We start from the raw sequence: 27249 nt of genomic DNA on the forward strand, positions 1-27249 counted from the left end.
TCTCCAATAAATGGCGTTGGGGAAACTGGACGACTTTCTTGCACAATACCCCAAAATAAAATGGATTAAAGACCTAATTGTGAGACCTATACCCATAAGACTCCTAGAAGAAAATATGTAGTAATCTCTGACCTCAACTCTAGCAACATATTTGTGGATATGTCTCCTTAGGGAAGAGAAACATCAAAATTAAACTATTGGACTACATCAAAATCAAAAGCTTTTGCACAGCAGAGGAAACCATCACCAAAATGAAATGGCAGCCTACTGAATGAGAGAAGGTATTTGCAAATAATATATACAATAAGGGGTAAATATCCAAAATATATAAGAACTTACACAACTCAACATCAATAAAACAGATATGGTTTAAAAATAGGCCAAGGACATGAATAAACTTTTTCCCAAAAAAGATATACAGATGACCAGCAAAGACATGAAAAGATGCTCAACATCAACTAATCATCAAGAAATGTTAAAACCACAATGAGATATCACCTTATACCTATCAGAATGGCTAGAATTAAAAAAAAAAAAAAGTGTTGGCAAGGATGCAGAGAAAAAGGGAACTCTCATTGACCATTAGTGAGAATGTAAATTGATACAGCCACTATGGGAGTTTTGTACAAAATTAAAAGTTGAAACACCATAAGATCCAGTAATTCTAATACTGAATATTTACCCACAAAAATGAAAACACTAGTTTGAAAAGATACACGCATCCCTGTTTATTCAGTATTATTTACAGTAGCCAAGATAAAGGAAGCAACCAAAGTGTCCATCTATAGATAAATGGGTAAAGAAGATGTGGTAAACAGAGTCAAAGGAATATTACTCATCTATAAAAAGAATGAGATATTGCCATTTGCAAAGACATGGATGGACATAGAGGGTACTATGCTAAGTGAAGTAAGTCTGAGAAAGACAAATGCCATATGATTTCACTTATATGTGGAATTTAAAAAACAAAAGTGAACAAGAAAAGCAGAAGCAGACACATGAATAAAAGTGGTGGTTTCCAGAAGGGGAAGGGGTGGAAGAATGAGCAAAATGGGTAAAGGGGAGTGGTTTGGAGACACAGGCTTCTAGTTCTGGAATAAAAAAGCCACAGGGATGAAAAGTACAGCACAGAGAATATAGTCAATGGTACTATAATAGTGTTGTATGGTGAAAGATGGTAGCCATACTTGTGGTAAACATAGCATAATGTATGGATTTGTCAAAGCACTATGTTGTACACCTGAAACTGATGTAACATGTCAATTTTATATATATATATAATTATATATATATCAATTATATATATAATATAATCAAATATATATCAATTATATATAATATAATTGACATATATATGTCTTAATATTAAGGAAGGAATTTCTTTTTGATAGTTCTCATAAAGGAAACTGTAATATAATGAATGATACCTTTATCAAAATCTACATTATCATATGTCAAGACCAAATTTCATAAGGTTTTTTCTTAAATATCTTTATGTGATTGCAGTATCATGCTAAAACACAATCATTAAAAGCATTTATATATCTATCTATCCACCCACCCACACACCCATCCATTTGTCTCAAAAAGTCCATGTATCTTTCAAGCAATTCTTCCCATTTTAAAAAAATATTAATTAATATTTCTTGAATTTTTGCCAGAGTGTATAATGGTGAAGGGGATTACACATGAATAAGATGCTAGCCTTCTGCTTTCAGAATACTTAAAAGTGTTTAACAAAGCATTATGTTTCAGGTGATGCAGTTAACATTTTTTGATCCCTCATACCCAATAAGCTATATTCATAACAGAAGTTTTCTTATAAATAATCAAAATGAAAGGCTGAGTCAAATATATATTAGTTCCAGAAGGGAAAAGAAATTATATTGCTTACAATTTTATACAGAAAAAGATTTATATTTGCTGAATTGGTAGTATATCACCATTCATTTACAAAAAAGGAGACTAAATAAAATGTTTACTGATAACTCATCTGCCGGGTTTCCATTATCTTTAAAATGAAGGCATTGGGTTGGATAACAGCTAAGATTGCTATTTAGAACTAATATTTTATGTTATCAGTAGCATCAAAATCAAAATGAAAAAGGGTCACCTGGGATCCCTGGGTGGCGCAGCGGTTTGGCGCCTGCCTTTGGCCCAGGGCGTGATCCTGGAGACCCGGGATCGAATCCCACGTCGGGCTCCCGGTGCATGGAGCCTGCTTCTCCCTCTGCCTGTGTCTCTGCCTCATTCTCTCTCTCTCTCTGTGACTATCACAAATAAATAAAAATTAAAAAAATAATATTCCATTGTATATATGTTAAAAAAAAAAAAAAAAGGGTCACCTGGGGCTCAGGGCGTGATCCCCGGGTCCTGGGATTGAGTCTCACATCAGGCTCCTTGCAGGAAGCCTGCTTCTCCCTCTGCCTATGTCTCTGCCTCTCTCTCTCTGTCTGTCATGAATAAATAATTAAAATCTTTAAAAAAAAAATCAAAACAAACATGTAAAAGCCTGCATTTCTACAGATATATAAGCTATGTGAAAAAAAGCAGATTTGATATAATCATATAAACCTTAAATTTAACATCTGTCATCCACCCTGGATTTTATTACTCCAATGTTTGCCTTTCAAATAACATCATTGTGGGTATTAAATATGTTAATACAAATAAAGTGCCTAAAATAGTCCTGAAACATGCTAATGATCAGTAAATGTCAGCCACCCCTGTCATTTTTATACTCAAAATAAGGACAACCCAAATGTCCGTCAGTAAGCAAAAGGACAAATGAACTGTTATACATTCATATAATAAAATATTGTTCAGTAGTAAAAAAAAAAAAACTGATACATACACATAGATAAATCTCAGTGCATTATGCTAAGTGAAAGAAGTCAGCTGCCAAGGATTACAGGTTTTCCCCACTTATCTGAAAGAATGTTCCTATGAAACCTTTGTGAGCTAAACTCATGTGAAGAAAGAAGCAATTACCATTTCACAAAAGTGAAAATCCTCTTCGAATTTCTTCTGTTTAGCAAAAATTGATACTAATGTAGGTCTTTCCTGAAAGAAAAGTGGCATAAAGCAAACCCTCAGGTAGCAGGGGAAGCCTGTATATACTTTATGATTCTCCTTCTATGATATTCTGGAAAAGGCAAAATAGATTGGTGGTCCCCGAGGTCTAGGATTCGGAGACAGGGCCTTCATTACAAAGGAGCGGCACAAAATTATTTTTGGTTACTCAACAGCACTATACGTTTGCCAAAATTCAGAGCTATACAGCTCCTCTCAGTCAACACAAAGATATGCAAGAGAGAGAGAGAGAGAGAGAGAGAGAGAGAGAGATGAATTGTCTGTATCTTAGTGTTCTTTAAGCCTACAGTGTGGTACTACTACACTCATACAAATGACTAAGATTAAAAAGACTTAACAATGCTAAAGGACTCATACTTTTCTGGTGCTAGTATAAAATATTTCCACAACTTTCAAACACTTATAATTTCTTATAAAGTTAAACATATCATTTTTTTTAAGATTTTATTTATTTTTTTTTAATTTTTTTTATTTTTTATTTATTTTTTTATGATAGTCACAGAGAGAGAGAGAGAGAGGCAGAGACACAGGCAGAGGGAGAAGCAGGCTCCATGCACCGGGAGCCTGACGTGGGATTCGATCCCGGGTCTCCAGGATCGCGCCCTGGGCCAAAGGCAGGCGCTAAACCACTGCGCCACCCAGGGATCCCTAAGATTTTATTTATTTATTCATGAAAGACCCATTGAGGCAAAGACATAGGCAGAGGGAGAGGCAGGCTCCTCAAGGCAGCCTTATGTGGGATTCGGTCCTGGGATCTAGCACCACACCCAGAGCCGAAGGCAGATGCTCAACCACTGAGCCACCCAGGCATCCCAAGTTAAACATATCTTTACACTATGGCCAAGAATGTCACTTCCACTAGTAGTAGAATTTCACATCTTCCCTCATTTTTGCTTCCCTATCTCAATTCATAACATTGTCATTCATACCACACAACCAGAAATGTAGAGTCATTCTTTGCCCTACTACACACTCTCGGTGCCCTAAATCACATCAGCCAGTTAAAGTACTGCTACCTTTTTTCCCCTAGATATTTCCAAAATATTTATGCCATTCTCTGCCATTCTCTATCTGTATAACCTCTGACCATACCCAGGACATCATCATTTTTCACTTGGCCTGTTAGATTTCCTCAACTGGTTTACATAATTAGAGTATTGCTTAATTCAAATCAATCTCCAGACCCAGAATCTAGGTCATTCTCTTGCTTTGAATCCTTTAAGTGACAGCTAATTTCCTGTAGAATAAAAGCACAAATTTCAAAGGTATAGAAGATGCCTCATTACTGTTCTATTCATATAGCAACAGTCTCATCATCTCCTGGTTAATTTTTTTCCCTCAAAATTGTTGCGACAATATTATTTTACTTCAGTGGGATTATTAAACACAACTTGCTATTTCATTAACCCATGGAAACATATGAGTGTGTATGTGTGCATGTGTGTGTGATGTCTTTCTCATTGTCCCTCACTTATTTGCTCCTACTTGGAAAAAAAAAGGATGAGACTGGATCAGAAAAGCAAAGGAAGAAAGGAAATAAATATTTCTAACAAATATCTAATATCTATCAAATGTTGTGTTAAAGTGTTATACATGTTATTTAATGTAATATGCATCCAACCCTGAGGTAGCTTTTATTTACTTTATAGTTAAATAAAGTATATTACAGAAGTTGCCAATGTCCCACAGCTGAGTAGAGGTGAGTCTGACTAAACTATCTCATTCTCCTATAGGGCCGACTTATCTAGAAGTATTTTCCCTACACCCAACACTTTCCCTGCAATCACCCAGTTCAGGTACTCTGCTACTTTGTTTTGAGATAAGCTTCATGACTATCTTTCTGGGGGTGGGAAATATCTTTGGTTTCACTTTTTTAAGAATATAAATATATCACATATAGAAAAAATAACATAATAGACATATACATTTTCTTAAAAGGCAGACATAGGCCCAATACTAAATGTAATGAAATGTAGCATTCTTTATAACTTTGAAACCTCAGGGAATGAGTCTTTTCCACCTTTACACTCACAATGTCTGACAAAGAGTAGATGCCAATTAAATTATTGTTGAAGACAGATTTATATGAAGCTTTGCATGTATAAAACAATGTGTTACACAGAAGCTTCTGTTCATGAACATTTATTATTGTTATTCTATTCCTTGAGCTACTGGCAAGAAAATTATAGATGTGTTCTATGAGTTGATGGCTATAACCAAATAATATTGGCAGATACAATTTCTTTTTATCTTCATTAACTAAAATACTAGAAATAAGATTGTAGTTGTGTCTCATAAGATTTTTTGTTTGTTTTCTGACCCTTTTTTTTTATGAAGTCAATTTCAGGAAAGTTGTGTAATGCAAACAAAACCAAAAAGACAAAAAAAAACTACATTGCTTATGTAAAAGTAAAGCTATTTTGTTGATTGAACACATTAGTGGCAGAAATTCTAGAAGTGTCCCAATTAAACAGACTCGTAATCAGTCATTTACCCTAACAGTATAATGTTTGAGATAGTCATAGCTTCTAAGCTATTTGCATAATCCCTGTGCTCTTTCCACTAAATGTTTTGCTAAATTTAACACAGCTATTAAAAGAGAACATGCACCAGAAATTTTTTAAAAGTAAATATTGACATGCTTTTCAATCAATATTAAGATTAAGAAAACCATGTGTTGAATATTAACCTCATTTCTCCATTAATCATAATTCCTCATAGATCATTCAACCTTAAGAAAGACAGTAGAGTCAATTTTTTCTTAACTATTTGTGAAATACCATTCAAAATATTAAGTAATTAATAATAATTACTTAATAATATTAAGTAATTATCATACAAAAGTATGATAATTGGGTTGAGTAAGCCATTATCCAAGGAAACCACATTTTGGAGAAATATTGAAGAGATTGTTTAGTCAAAAGGTACACATTTTTAGATGTAGGTCATCCTTTTTCCCATTTCCTGAAACCTCCACTACCTTTTCTATCCAATTTGTGACCTTGCTTCCTACTTAACTAAGTAGAAGCAATTGAAGATGATGCCCAATGAGCCATGCTCTTATATAATCCCCTCCCCATAAGTGTGAGCAGGCTCTCTAATTTATTTCTAAACAGAATACATCACAGTTAATGCGCTACCATTCCCACAATTATTATATGGCAAAGGTGAAGGGATTTTTGAGGATATAATTGAGATACCTACTCAGTTGATTTTAAGTTAATCAAAAGGCAATTAATCCTTGGTAGGCTAATCTAATCAGGTGAGCCCTGTCTACAGCTACAAGGAAATGAATCCCCTAACAGCCCATGAGCTGGGAAGACTCAGCTTTACATTTGCCTCAGCACCAGCTGACATATTAAGTACAGCCCTATGAGACCCTGGAGCTGAGAATCCAGGTAGGCCATGCCAGGTATCCTGACTCACAGAAACTGTAAGATCATAAAATATTCATCTTAGACTGCTAAATTTGTGATAATGTGTTACATAGCCATGGAAAACTAACACACAATCAAAAGAAAATGCGCATAAGCTACTGCCACCACGTGCACTGCCCTGCAAGCCGCTATGCTCATAAACTCTATCAGACCTTCTTTTAATTATGAATAAACCATCCTTGTTTCATCTAAGGCCAATTTCTCTCTCCAGGTTCGAAATCCTATTTTTTCTTGTGTGCTCAAAGGCACGACTCTGACAGTAAGTAGTCCTTTCTCACTTGAACAGCATTAAATCTCCCCTTCTCTGCTGACTCATTTCATCAGCAAATAGGATCTGTTTTCTTCTGACTTCAAAAAATACACTGCTTCTGTGGTCCCCTCTTCAAGAAACAATAATCCCAGTCTAGTCCTGAGGGACTTTCAACAAAATATCTAAGCATTACTCCACAAAACTCCCAAGGTCATGAAACAAAAAGGCTAGCTGTCCTGGGCCAGCAGAGACTGAGTCAACTTGGCAACTACATGCAAATGGTTTCTGGGGCTGGACCTTGTAACAAGAAAAGGACATTAAGGGAACAATTGCTGAATAAATTGATAAATAAAGCCTGAATAAAGTCTGAAGTAATCAGTGTTCCTTTCTTAGTTTTGACAAATATACCATGGTGGTCCCTCACCTTCTTCAATTTGCTGAAGTATCAGTGAGGGCTTTCCAGGCAGGCTGCCTTTGACTAGTCTATTTTAGTTTAGATTACACCCATTATTTTCATCAAACACATATATAATGTACCTACTTTTAGATAATGAGGAAATAAAATGAAGGTAATATCTCCATGCCGAAGGAGTTCACATGTTAGAAGCCAAAGAATAATTTCTTCACAATTGTCATTTCTGCCTGCCCAGTGTCCCTTGACTCTTATGATAAAAGGTCTGGCTTTGTATTTGAGGGACAACCGTTCCCTATTCTGTGTGGTCCTGGCAGTATTATTAATCCCTGTATCTTTGGGTTAGTATAAACTAGCAAATGAATCTACTCTCTTTGCTTCAGTGATTGCTCCAGGGCTAGGCATGTGAACCAAGCTCAGTTGTGCTCTAATAATATAGGCGTGGAGCACTCCATAGATATATTTTGTCCTACATGGAAGTCTTTGATCTGAGAAAAAAATATGCAGAGGGATGCAAGAAGTGGAAAAAAATAGCCTTGATAACATATTTGGAACTCTCAAATTCTACCCTAATCTATGTCTGCCTTTCGGCTTCATTCCATAAGCCAGTAAACCTTCCTTTATGATTAAGCTAATTTTAGTTAGATTTCATTCACGGAACTGAAATAGTTCTGATTAATACAACTGCATATACTGTTGTAAGTCTCAACATAGAGGTAGATAAGGAAAAAGACATCCTCTCTGAAAGGCTAGGAAACATTCACAGAGGAGTCACTCTTAAGTTTTAAAGCCTAAGAACCCAACACATGGGCTAACCAAGAAAATACCTTATTGAATTTCTGAGTTCTTACTATGAGCCAGCTTTGTCTGAAGTACATCACATACGTTAGGAAATAGATTCTGTTATTGGCATCAATTTCTTAATGGAGAGAGAAAGCAGTTAATAAATTGCCCAAGTTTACATCAAATAACTGAATCAAGAGCCAAATTCCACTGTGCGCACCTTTTAGGAAAACAAGTTTTATTATATATAATTTTTGACATTTTGCCACCTTCTGAGAATTATAAATTAATACACAAAACTTTATTTGTTGTGGATTGGATTTCCTGTAAAGGGTATATAATTTGAGCCCTGAAACCATCCAACTTTGGCTTAATTAAGGTGACTAATATACTAAGGACTGATAGATAAAACAGAAATGGGGCTTAAGAAGAATAACTGAGTTTATTGGCTAGTGGTCTACTACCTGTGGACTGCTGATCCCTAGGTGGAGCAGTTATTTCTAAGCATCTACAATTTGAAAAACTTCTTATGGTAATCAAGTATTTGCCCTACAGTGGTTGAACCACGGAGTCAGGTAGAGTTGGTGACAACTGCTTGGATGAGTTAGTGGGTGTTCCCTCCATGAGTGAACTTAGTCAAGCAAAAAGGAGTTTGAGACACTTAAGTGTGCCAGTTTTAAAGCGCTTTATTTCTGAATAATAGAATAGCAAGATACTTTTTACCAAAAATATGTTGATTTCTATAAGGAAAAGTGGCAAGTATTTTTGAGGATGCATGAATAATCCTCTAAGAATTGGCAGTTTTGATAAAACTTCAGATTGATTTGCTCACAAAATCTAATAACATCTAACACCAAGTGATATAGAATTTTCTACATGCTGCAGCTTCTTGAACTTTTTCTCTTATGAATATTTTTCTTATAAATCCATTTTAAGCTTAATATGTAAATTATTCATGATTTATTTATTTAACCATTGTATATTTTTACAAAGAGGAAAAAAACATTTAAATTAAGTATGTTGATTTTGTTGCCTCAAGTAAGCATGGCCTGTTTAGCTTCAATAAGGACATTATTTCTTAATATGCTACATTTACAATATAACCCAATAATTTTCTGCCCATGTTAAAAGGGGTGCTTATTAATGAATATTAAATTAATTCAATAGTAAGGAGGACTGAATAACAAAAACATACACACAGATCTTTTGTTTAAATCTGTGTTAATTGAAGAAACTGTCTTTTTTCCATTGGATATTCTTTCCTGCTTTGTAAAAGATTAGTTAACCAGAGAGTTGAGGGTCTGTTTCTGGGTTCTCTATTCTGTTCCATTGATCTATGTGTTTGTTTTTGTGCCAGTACTATACCATCTTGCTGATTACAGCTTTGTAATAGAGCTTGAAGTCTGGAATTGTGATGCCTCCGCTTTGGTTTTCTTTTTCAACATTCCTTTGGATATCCAGGGTCTATCCTGGTTCCATACAAATTTTAGGATTATTTGTTCCAAATCTGAAATAAATTGATGGTATTTTGATAGAGATCGCATTGAATGTGTAGATTGCTCTAGGTAGCATAGACATTTTTAACAGTATTTGTTCTTCCAATCCATGAAGATAGAACATTTTTCCATTTCTTTGTGTCTTCCTCAATTTCTTTCATGAAGGTTCTATAGTTTCTGAGTACAGATCCTTTGCCTTTTTGGTTAGGCTTATTCCTAGGTATCTTATGTTTTGGGTACAATTGTAAATGGGATTGACTCCTTAATTTCTCTTTCTTCTGTCTCATTGTTAATATATAGAAATGCAACTGATTTTTGTGTATCGATTTTATATCCTGCCACTTTGCTGAATTCCTGTATGAGTTCTAGCAATTTTGGGGTGGAGTCTTTGGGATTTCCATATATATTATCATGTCATCTGCAAAGAGTGAGAGCTTGACTTCTTCTTTGCAAATTCAGATCCCTTTTATTTCTTTTTGTTTGATTGCTGAGGCTAGAACTTCTAGTATGTTGAACATAATACTAGATAATGGACATCCCTGTCATGTTCCTGACCTTAGGGGAAAAGCTCTGTTTTTTTTCCATTGAGAATTATATTCACTGTGGGCTTTTCACATATGACCTTTATGATATTGAGGTATGTTCCTTCTATTCCTACACTGTGAAGAGTTTTAATCAAGAAAGGATGCTGTAAATTGTTTTGTTATAATTAAAAAACCACATAAAGTCAGCTGTTTTTATAAAGTTTCATTCAATAATTTATAAATTGAGAAAATTTAAAAAATAAGAAAATACATTTATGCAGGGATGACTAATAATTGAAAACCCATTATTTTATATATTTTTCTCCGTGTCAGCTGCCACAGACTCATATTTGGGAAATTTCATGATTATAGTATTTGATAATTATAGTATTTGATAATTATATGAAACACATTTAATAATGGATATTTTCACATATAATAAGTTTCTTTATCCTTAGATTTCTTACATTACATAAGTATGAATAAACTTAAAATTCCTTCTTTTATGGTTAAGTGAGACCTGGATTCACTTAAAAATGGTTTTATTTTATTCTATTTTATTTCATTTTAATTTAATCTTTCATTGACATATAGATGATATACAATATGATAGCAGTTTCAAATGTTCTAACTTTGGCTTAACTAAGGTAATTTAAATACTTTAGAAAATGATGGAGTTTAAGTCTAGTTACCATCTGTTACCATATAGTTATTATACTATAATTGACTATATTCCCTATCCTGTACTTTACATGACTTATTTATCTTATAACTAGAAGTTTGTACATTTTAATCCCCTAACTATTTCACCTGTTCCTCATCCCCCCATCTCCCTCAAACATCAGTTTGTTTCTGGTATCTGTGAGTCCTGTTCTGTTTTGTTTCAAATCATATAGTATTTGTCTTTCTCTGACTTATTTCACTTAGCATAATACCCTCTAGGTTCATGTCATATCAAATGGCAAGATTTCATTGTTTTTTTATCACTAATACTCCATTGTGTGTGTGTGTGTGTGTGTGTGTGTGTATTACATCTTCTTTCTATATTCATCTATGTATAGACTATGGATATATCCATATCTTGTCTGTTGTAAATAATGCTGAAGTGAATATAGGGGTACAAATATCTTTCTGAATTAGTGCTTTTGTTTTCTTCAAACCAATACCCAGAAGTGGAATTACTGGATCATATAGCAGTTTTATTTTCAATTCTCTGAGGAGCCTCCATACAGTTTTCGGTAACGGCTATACCAATTTACATTCCCATCAACAATGCGCAAGGGTTCCCTTTTCTCCACATTTTCAAACATTCACTTTCTTCAAGTAATATCTGATATTCTGCAGATGTATTATAAAGTCATGGAGATTGATCTCAGTAATCTCTCTATCATTAGTGAAACACCCAAAACTTTTCTTTAATTAAGGTATCTTTCACTAATTGACAACTGTTCTTTTGTTGCTCAGCATTATGGCATTATATATTATTAAGATAGCTGAGAAAATATTGATTTTCTTTAATGATACCCTGGAACATTTCAGTCTTTTTGACTTTTTGCCTTTTGCAGGCATCAATCCAAGAATTCATAAACTGAAATATTTCTACTTTATTGTGCACTGATTTCCAAGAACTCCAGAGAAATGTGTTTTTATTCACCATTTATAAGCATCATGCTTTCTTAGTGGTAATTACTGTGTTCTAAGAAATAAAATGTTTTCAACTATGAATTTGAGAAACCTATTTTAACTAACTAGTTTCAAGTGAGCTGACAATTTATAGTGACACTTTCACTGAAAGCTTGATAATCAAGTTGGAAATAAGCTTACATGTACTTCATTTTCAAAGTTTTAAAAATTTCTCTAGGGTCTCCTCTTCTTTTCTTCTTTTTTCTCTTCACTTCTTTCTTGCTTTCTGTCTTTCCCTTTTCCTTCCCTCTCCCTTCCTCCCTTCCTTCTTTTTTCCTTCCCAGTTTCCTTCCTTCCTTCCTTTCTAAAAATAAAATGAAATAAAATAAGACAAAATAAAATAAAAACTAAATGCTACAAATAACATCTCTCCAGATCAGATTTTTTTCTTATAGATAGAATTATTGGGATACAAAGTATGATGCCACACATTTTTAAATTCTCTTTTCAATTGTTAAATATAAATACCAAAGCAACTTTCACATGTTATAAACTGCCTTGAACTTTGTGGTCTTTGAAAGTAAGTTTTAGTGGTAATGATCTATCATATTTTTCATAAGTTACAAACTCTAAGTTAGGTAATATTTGAACTTGTATTACTCTTCCTACATGTAATTTGATTAGAGCATGTTGGTCCATCTTGGATGAGAATAACATTTATGACTAGTAGTTTTTTAGTATCTACTGGCTCTATTTTAAGTTTGTTGTCTCCTTAAGCTTCAAATCATTTGTGTGAGGTTAAAGGAGCTAAATTTAACTCCAGTTTTAGTTTCTTCATCTGTAAAAATGCAAATAATAGTAGCACTTACCTCCTGGAGGTATGTGTATTAGTTGAGGAAAATGATTCACAGTAACCTGCACAGGGTTCTAGAGCTAACAATTATAGGACCAGGATTTAAACCTAGACATGCTCAACTCTAGAGCTTCCGTGCTTAATTGTGCTATAATGACATACTAAAAGCTAACTGCTGCTGGAAAGAACCATCCATTAGATCAGGTATTGTCGGGGTAAGGGGGGGAGATGACAGAGTTGGCTTAACTTTCACTATGACCATAACTTTCCATCCTCCAATTATCCAAACCTAACCTTGACCCAGTTCCTAGATAGGTCTATAATTAGACCTAATCATCCATCTCTTCATAAGATACTATCAGTATAAATAACATGTGTCTTTTTCCTGTTTATCTTAGTCCCCCTGACAAAAAGTGCATACCCCATATCCCCTCTCAATTTGTCTGCACATGGGACTAAATATTTTTTAATCTGACACAAACTCCCATTCTTTCCTGCGGTCCACATACTCTAAGACAACCTCAGCTATCCCAAGTTCCTGATACTCAAATTTTTGTATAATCTCCTCTTCAGTGTGTGTGGGGGCCTGGGACTTGCTTCTAACCAAGAAAATACTGCAAAAGTTAATAGATGTTCATTTCCGTGGTTATGATATGAGGTTATGATTTCTGCTTTGCTAGAAGACTCCCCTTTGCTGGTTTTGATGAAGCAAGCGGATTTACTTGGAAAGTCTACATGACAAAGAACTGAAGGGAATCCCCTGACAGAAGCGAGAGACTAACAAGAAACTAAGGCCCTTAATCCATCAGCCTGCAAGTATCTGAATCCTGCCAACAGCTACATGAGTATGAAAGTGAATCCTTCCCTAGTCAAATCTTGAGAACACAACTTTGGCTGGAACCTTGATTGCAACCCTTTTTGTTTGTTTGTTTGTTTTTGTTTATTATTTTTATTTTTATCTTATTGCAACCTTTTAAAGGATCAGATAAACCATGCTTAGACTCTTGACCCACAGAAATTGGAAGATGATAAATCTGCATTGTTTCAGCTGCTAAATTTGTAATATTGTTATACAGCAATATGCAACTAATGCACCCCTGAATCCCCAAAACTCTTTGTACATGACCTCTGGAATTCATTGAGGAAACGGAGGCTGTCTAAAGAGAATTTCTACATCCAATAGCAAGTATTCCAATCTACCTAATTTTTTATTCCTTGATTATTCAACTGTCTTTCCTGTTACAATGTATAAACTTTCCATGCTCCTAAGGCCATCTTTTGAATTGTGCAATTAACCCAATTCCTTCTCTTCACCTCAAAGACTTTGCTTCCAGAATTATTTATACCCTATCTTCCATTTTTTTAATCTATTGGATGGTTCTTATTTTCATAAAAGAATATATAATATACCCATCATAAAACAATAAAACTTTCCTTTGACTTTCTTTCCTACCAGTTATAGCCCTCTGTTCCTTTATATAGCAAATAACTCAGGAAGTTGTTTATACTCTCTTATATAGTTCATCTCTTGATATTCTCTTTTAGATCCAATTAATCTTTCTTTCCACTAAAAATGCTCTTATTAGAGTTTTTAATGACCTCCAAATTGCCAAATTTAAAAAGTAATTCTCAGTCTCCATCTTATTCAAATTCAGCAGTGACACAGTGAATCACTTCCTCCTCCTTGAAGAACTTTTTTTAAAAAAGATTTTATTTGAAGGAGAAAGAGAGAGAGAGAGGGAGAGAGAAGGAACAGAAGCAGAGGAAGAAGCAGAAGCAGACTCCCCGCTGAGCAGGGAACCTGACATGGGGCTCTATCCCAGGACCCTGGGGTCATGACCAGAGCGGAAGGCAGATGTTTAACCAACTGAGCCACCAAGGCACCCCAAAGAACTTTCTTATCTTAGTTTTCGTGATATCATCCACTTCTGGTTTTCCTTCTAACAATCATTGCTCTTTAGCATTCTACCTTGCTGCATATTCATGAAAGTTACAAGGCTCCGGGCTCTGTTCTTGTACATCTCTGTTTTTTATCCACATTCTTTTTCTAGGCAAACTTGTCTAGTTCCATGTCTTTAAATCTCATGGATATGCATATAACGTCCAAAACTATATCTATAGGATATAACTTCCAAAATTGTATCTATAAGCCCTGACTTTTCACCTGAATGACTAAGCTTATATAGCTAATCTGATTTTGGATGTCTAATAGGTAACTTAAATTTAACTTTTTAAAAACTGAATTCAATTTCCCGCATCCCACAAACATTTGCTTTTCCAGCATACTTTCTGTTCTTCATACCAAAATCCTTAGACTCAATCTTTACTTCACATCCCACATCCATTTTTTTTAATGGAGAATATGCCAATGCAGTCTTAAAATATGTCCCAAATATGAACCTTTCTCACTCATTTACTAGGGCCACTTTGGATAGGCACCATCTTTTCTTTCCTGAATGTAATTTCTCACCTTGTTTCTATTTCTGGAAGCATGCAGTCTATCTCCTCCCTAGTAGCTGAGTGAGTGATTCTTTTTAATATGTTAAGTTATATCATGATATTTCATAAAACCATCCAAAGACTCCCCTCACACTAGGAATAAAATCTAAAGTATTTAGTAGGCATCTAACCCTACATGATCTAGCCTGTCCTGATCATCTTTACTTCAGTCTTACTTTGCTCACTCCACCCTAGCCACACAGACCTTTTTTGCTGTCTCTAGAGTGCTCTATACGGGTGTGCTCCTCAGGCTCCTCCTTTCTCTGTACTTGCTGTTTCTTTTGTCCAGAATGATCTTCCCCAAGATATTTGTAAATTCCTTCCCTGACTATACTATTTAAAATAGCAGCCATATCACTTTCTATTTCCTTGTAGTATATCACTTTGCTTCAAGGATCTTTTACCAAAAGACAATATTGTATAGCTGTTTTATAGTCTGTCATTCCTTCTAGAATTTAAGCTCCATGTCCTGTTAGGTCCCCTATTTGTTTACTCACTACTACATCTCAATGCATAGAAGTTCTCGGGGTTAGGTGAAGCATTAGCAAAGCAGCAAATCATAAAAATTAAAATATCAAAATACTACCATTTGTTGGGTTGTAAAAAAGACAGTTTTCCATTAAAATGTTTATATCTTGATAAAGAATTTTGTTATGCAATAGATCTATCACCTAGTGTTATGATTTATTTGTAGCTATATACATGGTTTTGATGATTTATCACATTTCTGATAGATTCATTATTTTTCTTCTGGGAAATAAGGGACCTTTTCTCCATTCTCCTTTTTCAACTATCATAGCAGTATTTATCTAGGCTTTTAAGACATTCTCATTAACTTATCCTTTTCTGAAAACTTCACTAGGAAAAAGAATTATTTAGGACATTTTATTTTATTTTATTTTATTTTTTTTTTTTTTTTTTTTTTTTTAGGACATTTTATAACATTCATCACCTATTCACTAATCCTCTAGTTGGCTTTGATCTTTCACAGATGGCAAGAACATTCAAAAGACCTTTCAAAACTTTTGAAAGACATTTTGTCTTAGCTAGCAATACCTCATATCTCCTTCCAACTTACTTTTTAAATGTGCCAACATATGTATGAATGTTTTTGAGACTATCACAAAGCTTTTCCCTTTTCCCATTTCTTTTTCATTATTAATATTACAAAAGAATCCTACTCCTTTATTCTAAGTCTTTATTTATCACACCCTGCCCATCCTTGTAATAAATTTTTAACACACAGCCAATTTGTCATTTAGTGCCTAAGAATGGTGCTATATTTCCACAGAGATGAGTTTATGCCAAACTTTCATAGCTTCATCGTGGGTTACTGCAAAAGTATCCCTTCACAGAGTTCTTCCTTTTAAATAGCTTTCTCAAATTCCCTCCAAAATTGAAGATGAGTCTCGTATTAAAATGCTTCATTTTAAATCAATGCGCTTGGACCTCTGACAAAATCAAACTTGGATGCACTATTAGCAAACTATATACATACAACAAATATAACTTTAGGATGAGGTTTTAAATTTGCAAAGAACAATCATTTTGTGCATTCAAATTAGCATTTTTTTCCATCCCTCCATCTCTCTTCTCCATTTAGAATGTGTAGTTCTGTGCTTCTTGCATTTGAGATTAAAATCTGGCTCTAAGAATTTTTCTTAAAACTGCAAGTAGTTTCCATGGAAACACAGCATGACTTCTCAAATGTCAGCTTTCTCAAACTAGCACTTGCAGTTTATGAAGGATCCTTCATTGAAGTGTGACAATCTCTTTCACCTCTGTGAAGTAAGTAGGGAATATTGGAACAAGAAGAGATATCACTGGCATGCTATATAGTTAAATAGTATTTCCACACCTAAAAATACAAAGTAAATACCAATCAAATTAAAAATTGGTGTTTTAAGAATAATTACCCTCCTGCATACTAATAAAAAAAAAAGCAGTAGCAGAGAAACAAACACAGGATGCATATTAGTTTCCTTTCCCACAAAATAGGTTAGAATAGCTGTGTCCTGCCTCTTCCACTTGCTCTCAAATCTACTTCACAAAACAGAGGGGCTACTTCACGCAGCATAGCCTCCTCCCTTAGCTGGGAGCTCCTAGGCCAGGCCAACCATTGGGTTAAAATATAGAAACTGGACACCTACAAAGTTGAAAGAAAAGTGAGCAATTCAGCCTGTGAATCGCACATACCAAGCAGGCCACTGTGTTAGAGTAAGCACGTAAAGTGATAAGCTGGGCCTGGGCTCCTGGTTTTCCCTGGTTTTCATAACGGGAAGGAGATGAAACATATGGATCCACGTACATGTGGATTTCCTTTCATGAGCACAGCCATATGCTCTCCACTGGGGTCCCAGACCATTAAGTGAGTCCCTCCTCTCCATCTGGTGACTGTGCCATTGTTTCAGACAGATCTGCCACAGTCCTTGCCAATTCATACTTCTAATACACCCATTTACCACAATGTTCTGAGAATGACAGGAGTAAATCAGTGGGTCCCCCAATGTATGTGTGGTTCAAACACCTGGGATTGCCCTTGTTAGTCCCCAAGAGGACCTCTAGAGATATGAAAGAGACTTCCCTCTGAATCAGTTCCAAAACAATCAGAGAAAGAATTCAGCATGTTTGTGTCACTGCAGCCAGAATTTAGCTAAGAGAATTGAGTAGAAAATTGAGACAATGAATCCAAATAACCATGACTAAAACAGCCTTTTAAATAAAAGTTCATTGTAAGTTCTTATTTTAGGATCTTATGTTTGAATACTCCTTAAGCTTGAAATTTACCTCTTGATTTCTTCATATTAAAGAAAGGAATGAATTGGTCAATAGCTTAGAAAGTTTCCTTTCTGGGTATTGATTGGTTGAAATTCGGCTCAGTTTACTACATCAGTTATCCAGAGAATGGCTTCTCTTCCCCCTCCTGCTCTTCATCTCTCTATCCCTATACTTCCCCCTCATCTTTTCAAATCTTTTTGGTAATTCCTTATCACGTTGCTTTTAAAAAGATTGTTTTTTTCCAAATTATCCTTTTATTCTGTTTCTGTGTTTATTTTTGGCCTTCCCTTTCATATTAAATGCATCCCTAAAATGTCACATTACTAATCCTTGGCTGTCCATTTATGTTTTAGAGTAGAAAATAACACACTGATAGGGACATCTAGGTAAGATTGTATTGAGTGTAGCTTTAATGTGGGATGTTCATGTGGACTATTTATTTATTGAGACATTTTCTGTCAATATCATTAGGTTTTTCCTCTTGATTGATCAAGAGTAGTTGGATTCTTTCTATCTCCTGACTTGGCTGCTAGCATTCTAGGGACCAAGTGAGGGATAAAATTTGAGGACTTAATCAATATGTGTACTTTAATTTTCTGCCTCTTTTCTGTATAGAATCTAACTTTCAACTTGGTCTGCTCTCCCCCAGTTCAGAAACCCTCACTATGATTCAATCCTTAAACAGAACTTCAGTCACTCTCTAGATAGAGGAGGAGGCATTGTTCAGTTGTAAAACTGAGAAGGGCATGTGGAAGTCTACCAATATCTTAAAGAGATATCCGATCAACCTTGTATAGCCCTACTATCTGCCCCATTTTCAGAATTAACTAGTAAAATGAATTCTGGAACCTTTTCAAGGGTCACAGTATAAATATAGTTGCTGTTCTGCTTTCCCTACCATTGCTTAGGGTTCAGTTTTCTTGGGTGTACCAAGTCATTTGCTCCTTCCACCGTAATTTTCCAACTTCCAAATTTTGTTGCTATTGTGTCTTTTCCCATTCTCATTGTTCTTGTCATTTTCTTATAAGATTTTCTTTCCAAATCTTCAAATCTCCAAATCTTATAAACATTCTTTTGGGGTCATTTAATGGGATTTTAGGAAGAAGCAGAACATAATACATCCATTCAACATGCCATTGTTTCTGGTTTCATTCTTTATTTTGCTGCACTTGTAATTTATAATCCTTAATGTTACATTTGAAAAAGCCTATAGATATCAGATGCTTCTTTCTTTTGTTTCTTTTTTTTAAGATTTTATTTATTTATTTATTTATTTATCTATCTATCCATCCATCCATCCATCCATCCATGAGAGACACAGAGAGAGAGAGGCAGAGACACAGGCAGAGGGAGAAACAGGCTCCATGCAGGGAGTCCAATGTGGGACTTGATCCCGGGTCTCCAGGATCACACCCTGGGTGGAAGGCAGTGCTAAACCGTGGAGCCAGCCAAGCTGCCCTTTCTTTTGTTTCACAGATGAGAAACCTAACCCCAGGGAGATCAATTGGCCAATTAACAGCTTATCAGAGTAGATTTGGGATTTGAGCATAGGCCTTTAAAATTTCAGTCTCAGAATCTCAGAATTTTAAAGCATGTAGATCCTATAAATGATCTCATCAAAAACCTCATATTTTGAACCAAATACCAGAGAAGTTAAGAGGCATGTAGCTGGTCAAACTGCTAGACAAAACTTTGGTCTCTTGACAACCAATCATATTGTTACAAATTCCTTTCAGAATATTTTCTTCAGTTAGTAAAGATGGATTTGAAGAGACAATAGATATGGCTTATGTTTGGAAATTAGATGGAAAGCAAATAATATCTGTGCTTTGTGTTTCTCCTGGAGTCTCTAAATTTAGTAAGACTGGCAGAGTCAATATTGGTGTCAGCCCTTAGCAAAGTTCTGGGAGAGTCTATTTCCATTGGAAGAAGACACTCAAATAGTTAGATTATTCAAAACGCACACAAATCATATGATGGTAGAAGTGATTTAAAATAAAAGGTTTTATTTTATAGGAATATAAATGGAATATAGGAAATATTGCATCAGATATATGTAACACAAACTAATATAAAGATAAAACAACTATTAATGAATATGTGCAATCACTGTGAAACACGTGAACTAACTCTAAGTTAAGTAATGAAAACAACAAAAATGCAAAACTTTCTAAACTTTACCATCCTCACACTTGGGTAAACACACACACACACACACACACACACACACATACACATGCATCCATCTCAATACATAAAAAGTAACTGCAAATAAGTGGGTAGGTTAATATTAGCTTCAGGAAATATTTACTGTCATGCTATAAAACTTAGAAAATAGGATTTTTATAATGAAGTGCTAACTTTAATTATAGCAAAGAGATTAGCAGCATAATAATTAACATGTAAACATATGCAAATAGGCCATTATTATGTAAAAGTCAAGTTGAGGTTCAGTGCTAAAAATCTGCATGTTTAGTGAAAACAAATAAAAAATTATGATTAAGTCATTGTAGCTGCAGAGTAGCTTCAGAGACTATCCTGTCAGAAAAAGGACTAGGCTTGATGACTAGTAACAGGAATAATGCTAGCTTCTGGTTACAACATGTAAAAGTGACCCAAGAAATAAAAAAATGATTTCTCAAATTGTTTAAACCCTTAATATAGGATCAATCTTCTAACTACCTCACCATTTCTGGTTAATAAACATTAGCCAGTTGCATAAGGGTTTCCTATTTATTAAATTTGCTTTATTCCAAATGACTTGGAAATCATTTGTCCTGAAAAAAAAAAAGGAAAATATTAGGGGTCACCCAGCCTGGACCTTGTAGTGAGCCCTGGTCTTGGCACCATCTGAGGCTCGGAGGCGACCAACACTCAAGACCAGACTGATGTGAAAGTTATGTGTGTTACTTATCTTGCTGTTCATTGCACAATGATCTGTTGTCACTTACCAAAATGTATTTGGGTGCCTAAGTAGGACTGATTTTGTCTTTCCTGGATCTGAGATCAAGGTGCTATTGAGAGTGATGTACAAACTAGTCAAAGAAAGCATTCAGGACAATTCTGATTCCTTTCATCCGATGGGTCACTCTCTTTTTGGTCTCTATTATTGGTTTGGTGGCTATTTGAAGTGGTCAGGACAGTTTTCTCTCTTTTTTCTCTTTCTTTCTTCCTTTCTTTCTTTCTTTCTTTCTTTCTTTCTTTCTTTCTTTCTTTCTTTCTTCCTTTCTTTCTTTTTTTTTAAAGTCTCTCTAGTCAGGAATTCTTATTTATAACCTTTTCCAAACCCTATGTCAGGGAAACTTTCTGGGTTATTTCTATGGTCTGAATGTTTGTGTCCCATCCACCACCTACCCATCCAAATTTATATGTTAAAAATATAAAGCCTCAAAATGGTGGTATTAGGAAGTGGGGACACTGGGAGTTGCTTAGGTCATGCAGGTAGAGCCCTCATGAATGAGATAGTGTTCTTAAAAAAGAGTCCTCAGGAAGTACCTTTGCCCCTTCCACCAAAGGAAGATACAATAAGAAGTCTGTGATAGGGACCCTGCCTGACCATGCTGGCACTAAATTTCTGTTGTTTATAAGCTACTCAATCTGTGGTATTTTGTTACAGCAGCCCAAACTGACTAAGACAGTCATCCTAATAGTGGTGATATGATTATATAATAACAAGTCTGTTACTAGTCTTTTTACTGGTGCCAGTCACTGAACTTTGGGCATTATATGTATTGTCAAATTATATCCTGAAGTATTAATTAATATAGGTATCTTCCATGCTTCTCTTCCCTCTTCTCTCACACCTGTAACCCAGGGGTTATTTTCTTTCTGTCTATCTTACACTAAAGGGAAAAGAAATATAAAAAAACTGCCAGGGATCCCTGGGTGGCGCAACGGTTTGGCGCCTGCCTTTGGCCCAGGGCGCGATCCTGGAGACCCAGGATCGAGTCCCACATCGGGCTCCTGGTGCATGGAGCCTGCTTCTCCCTCTGCCTATGTCTCTTTCTCTCTCTGTGACTATCATAAATAAATAAAAATAAAATAAAATAAAATAAATAAAATAAAATAAAAAAACTGCCAATCTAAATATAAAAACATGTTTTTGTTTTTTTGGTTTGTTTTGTTTTTCAGAAACAGGCTTTTTATGAGATAAAATAGCCTGTGGAAACGAGAGATAAAAAATGATGTGACATTAAAACCTAAAGGAGAGACTGGATTGTTTGGAGAGACCTCTAAGATGGAAATTGTGGTTGGTTATTAATTTCCCCTATTCCTACCAATGTATCAACGGTAAACAACTTGCTCTTTCACAGTTTGGATGTTTGTAAGCTCCCTCTTAAAATGATAGTAGGAAATTTGGACATCCTGATGGAAACAGGGCCGAAGCAAGACCCTTACCCCTGACCAAAGCAGCACTAAGTTAAGCCAGCATATTTCCCCGTGAGCATAGGTAACATTAGACTCATTATAATGTATGTAATTAACATACTATTTTCATTAAGAAACTGAGATTAAGTAACTTGTGCAAGATCAACTATTCAGTCATTTTTGGACCTGGGATACAAACCCATGTAGTTTGGCTTCAGAGCTTTCATGTATCATAATGTTCTACTACTTCTAAATATCCACTGCAAAATAATTCAGAATAAGGATTTATCAATATAGTGACATTCCCTTGCCTCTAAAAAATATCCATCTTCTCAGAGGATAATGCTGGGCTTCATTCTTTTTCTCTGTTACATACTTATTTTCTTCATATAGAGATCTGGAAAAAGGGCATTTCTGACAATGAAAAATAACTCACCCACCCTTATGCAGCCAGAGCTTTAGAATGTCAATATCACTTGCAGGTGTTCACATTTCAGATTTGTGGGAAACCTAATACAATTTAAATAAATGGGTTTTTAATTAACAAAAAACTGAATTCCAACCTAAGGGAGAGTACTTGAACCTTAGAATTAGCTGTATAATAAATCTAGTTTTTAAAATGTCAGCCATGCCCACCCACCTGCGTTTCTAACTGTGCTATGGTTTCCAAAGAGCTGTCTATCAATCTGACCTCCTGGTATCAATTGCTGAAGTAAGATTTGCACAAGAACAAAGTAAATTTCATTTATATAATCAGGTCAAGCTATTTTGTCTTTTCTTTAGCATAAAACCATTTATAGGATTGAACCTCAAACATGGCAACTAAGGATACAAGTGTATGCCATGTAGAACACACCACTACCTTCTACCTTCCTTCTCCATGATACAGCCTTAAAAATTCAACCTAAGATTTTAGGAGCCCTCAAGTTCACCTAAAGCCAGAGAAGATCCGCATCCAGAAGCATGGAAGCATGGACAATGAGCAATGGACTGGAACTCTGGGGTCTCATAGCACCAAGTTGGAGCTTGGTCTTGGCAGCCAACACAGCTATCACACTTAGAGGAAATGTTGCCGAAGTTTTGGTACATGTAATTGAGGTCAGACAACTCCTGGAGACAACTTTTCTTTAATCCAGCTCAATCCCTGGTGGCTGAGCCCTTGGTAAAAATGTTTTGGAATAGAAGATCCATCTTAACAAAACTAACAACAAAAAACAAAAAGATTTTTTCCTTGATGTATATCTTACATAAAAAATGTAGATACCAAATGTAAAATGAAAAATTACAGAACTGTTGGAAGAAAATATATGAGAAAGTCTGGGTGACCTTAAATTTGGTGATTAATTTTTGATGCAACACTAAAAGCACAATCTATAAAGGAAAAAACATGGTAAGCTGGTCTTTAATAAAATGAAAAGCTTTTCGGGCAGCCCAGGTGGCTCAGCAGTTTAGAGCCACCTTCAGCCCAGGGCGTGATCCTGGAGACCTGGGATTGAGTCCCATGTCAGGCTCCCTGCATGGAGCCTGCTTCTCCCTCTGCCTATGTCTCTGCCTCTCTCTCTCTCTCTCTCTCTCTCTGTCTCTCATGAATAAATAAATAAAATCTTTAAAAAAATAAAAAGCTTTTGCAAGAGATAATATTAAGAGAATGAAAGACAAGCCACAGACTAGGAGAAAATGTTTGTAAAACACATATATGATAAAGAACAAATGACAAATATACAAGAACTCTTCAAACACAAAATTAAGTTAAATTGGTACATAATGAGCACAAGAGCTGAACAAATACCTCATCAAAGAAGATATAGTAATAGCAAATACGCACCTGAAAAAATGCTCAATGTTGTATGTCATTAAGACAAAGAAACTAAAACTATAATGAGATACCACTATACACATATTAGAATGGCTAAAATCCAAACAAGTGACATTTACCAATGCTGGTTAGGATATACAACAACAGAAACTCTCATTCATCACTGAAGGGAAATCAAAATGGCACAGCCACTTTGGAAGACATTTCAGTTTCTTTCAAAGCCTAACATAACCTTAATTTGTGATTCAGCAATCAAACTCTTAGACATTTGCTCAAATAATTTAAAAATGTATATCCACAAAAAAACCCACATACAATTTTTTATAGTAGCTTTACATATAATCACCAAAGACTAGAAACAACTAAGATGTTCTTCAATAGGTAAATTGAAAACAAGCTGTTTTATGTTCATACAACAGAATACTCTCAAGAATAAAAAGGAGCAAAGTATCAAGCCACACAAACACATAGTTGGATCTAAAATGCATATTACTAAAGAAAAGAAGCCAGTCTGAAAGGCTACATACATATACTTACAATTATATAATATTCTGGAAAGGGCAAAATTATAAAGACAATAAACAGATCAGTGTCTTCTAGGGGTTCAGTGGTTGTGGGGGAAGATGATGGGGGATGGAATTTTGAAGGGGAGGGGGATGGAATTTTGAGGGGAGGCAAAACTGTTCGGTATGATACTGTAATGATAGATATATGAAACTGCATATTTAGCAGAACCCATAGAACTTTATAGCAAAAAGAATGAACCTTTATGTATGAAAACTTTTAATCATTTAAATATTTAAAAGGATACCATAGGATAGAATGCAGAGTTAAATGTATAAAACAATTTCACTAAAGGGGATGGAGTGACAGGCGCTGACTGAAGTGACTTTGGAAAAGTGTGAAGTCTGTAAGACAAAAGGCGAAAGAAACTGCATGTAAGTACTGTACCCTAATTGATAAAACTGTTTCACACAGCATAACTGGTTAATAATTCTGATAATGTTTTACATGTATACTTCAACTGACCAATTAATAGATTGCATACATTGTGAACCAAGATTCTTATTATTAGAGTGAGAGGTTACAGGTAAGAAGAAGAGCTGGAAGGATTCATGGAGTAATAGAATAGAGTTTTCTTATATTTATGTTATATTTATATTCAGATTAATGTAGATATAGGTGATGACATATAGAAATATTTATGGATATTTAAACATGCATAAAGCTGGTACACACACACGTTTTTGTGTAAGCTGAAAAGGATTAGAATCAATGACATCCTAGTAATAGTGATCACGTTTAGCTCTCAAATCTTGGTTTTATTTTTCTCCAATAAAAAGAGCCAGTTGCTCCTTGAAGAAATAGCTGATTCTACACCTGAGGCAGGAAATATATGAGGAGCCTGGAGCTTTTTGTCATGCCAGGAAGGAAGGAAATGCTCACCAAAACAAATAAACAAATGCAACAAAAACAAAACAAAAAAAGGTACACTGTATGGATACATATAAAGGGCACTGGAATCAGCTAAAATGCGTCCCAGTGACCAAAGCTGGTAAAGTTTGAGCAAATAATAAACAAAGTAATATTAGTTCAATCCAAAGTATAATATAAATATTTATGAGTTTATGTTGATATAATTAACATAATAAACAAATAAACAGAAGAAAATAGATAAAACTCCTGTGTGGAAGAATTCCAAATAATTTATTTAGGATACCTAAAATAATTTAGGTATACCTAATAATACCTAAATAATAATTTAGGATACCTAAATTCAAGTAGTTAGAGCATAACTTCCTACTCATTAAGTGTGGGTACACATAGTGACTTCCATCATAGAGCACAGTAGAGAAAGGAAGAAAAAAAGATGACTTTACAGTGACAATAACTATCTTAGACAAGTAAAGATGGTTAACATCAACTGTGGTAAATCAGGTTGATAGTATGTACTCTCGATATGATGTGATGAGAATGGCACTTTCTCCCCAAAAAACCCATAACCTCAATCTATAATGAGAAAAATGAGACAAATTCTAATTGAGGGATAGTTTGCAAAATACTTGACCATATTCTTGAAATTGTCAAGGTCATCAAAACTCAAAAAACGTTGATAAACTGTTACAGCTAAGGAGACATGATGTCTAAATTCAATGTAGAATTCTGGATAGAATCCTGGAACAGAAAATCTGAATAAACTAATTATGGCAAATATAAGATGTTACTAATAGGGGAAACTGGTTGTGAGGTATATGGAAATTCTCAGTACTATCTTTATAATCTTTCTATAAATCTAAAACTATTCTAAAACAACAACAAAAGTTATTTTACAAAACATTTTTTAGAAAGTACCCGTGTATCTAGCTCCCAGATCATGAAGTAGAATATCACAAGCACCACCAAAGCCTCCTCATTCTCCCCAGACCTCCAACCCCAGTCTCTACCCCTCCAACCACAATCCTGACCTCTAACAATATAGATTAGTTTTACCTGTTGCTGAATGTAAAACACAGAAAGAATCACACAGTGGGAAGAAAATTCTTTTTGAAATGACAAATTGGCTCATGTCACTTGAGGCTCCAATGGGAACATATTTGCCCTTGATTATGCACATTCATAGGTATAAAATTAAGGTACATGTGAGCAGTTAGCACACCTCGTATTTACGTCAGGTATAATGTAGCTATTTGGAAATTAAATACTCAGGAAGGGTAGAAGAAAGAAAGATATGAAATTTTGTCTTCATTTCATTGTAATATTTCTTTGTAATTTGTAATTTGTAAGCTTTGTAAGCTTTGTAATTTGTAAGCTTTGTAAGCTTTGTAATTATACAGAGCTTGCATTCTCTAAAGTATTTCAACTTTTTCTGGTTATCAGTTAATACAACCAATGTTAGTTATCAGGTTTTTAGATTGTGAACAGATGGCATTTATATTTTCAATGATTTATTCCCCTCTTTCCATACCATCTAAAATCTGGGCTTGTTACTCCCTTGTGGAATAAGCCCTGTGAAAATGCCTTCTTAATTTGTTGGTACTACCAGTTTGACAGATCTTTAACGCAAAGAGTTTTAAGTTTAGTCCTCATGCAGCCTGTCTGTCATATGACTGGTCATTGAAAGAGTTTTTTTTAAAACGGATTTCCAAGCCTACTCAACCTTACTGAATCAGACTATTTGAAGTTAAATACTGCATATCTATAGCTGCATAATATTACCATACAATTATTTTACCTATTGAAGTTTGAGGACCTTTTCCTTGGTGTTAGATATGGCATAATTGGTGAATTTTTTCATAGAATATTTTTTAAAATCTTCA

At 34.8% G+C, this 27249-nt stretch overlaps 1 long non-coding RNA gene across 1 annotated transcript; it reads left to right on the forward strand.

The window, feature by feature from the left end:
• Positions 1-228: 228 nt before the first annotated feature.
• On the forward strand, positions 229-7151 carry LOC111098367. The gene is made up of 3 exons (XR_005368033.1): positions 229-281; positions 4827-4889; positions 6742-7151. It is a non-coding gene; the product is annotated as an uncharacterized LOC111098367 (long non-coding RNA).
• Positions 7152-27249: the final 20098 nt, after the last annotated feature.

This window comes from Canis lupus, chromosome 12, assembly GCF_011100685.1.
Source record: "Canis lupus familiaris isolate Mischka breed German Shepherd chromosome 12, alternate assembly UU_Cfam_GSD_1.0, whole genome shotgun sequence".
Taxonomy (NCBI): Eukaryota; Metazoa; Chordata; class Mammalia; order Carnivora; family Canidae; genus Canis; species Canis lupus.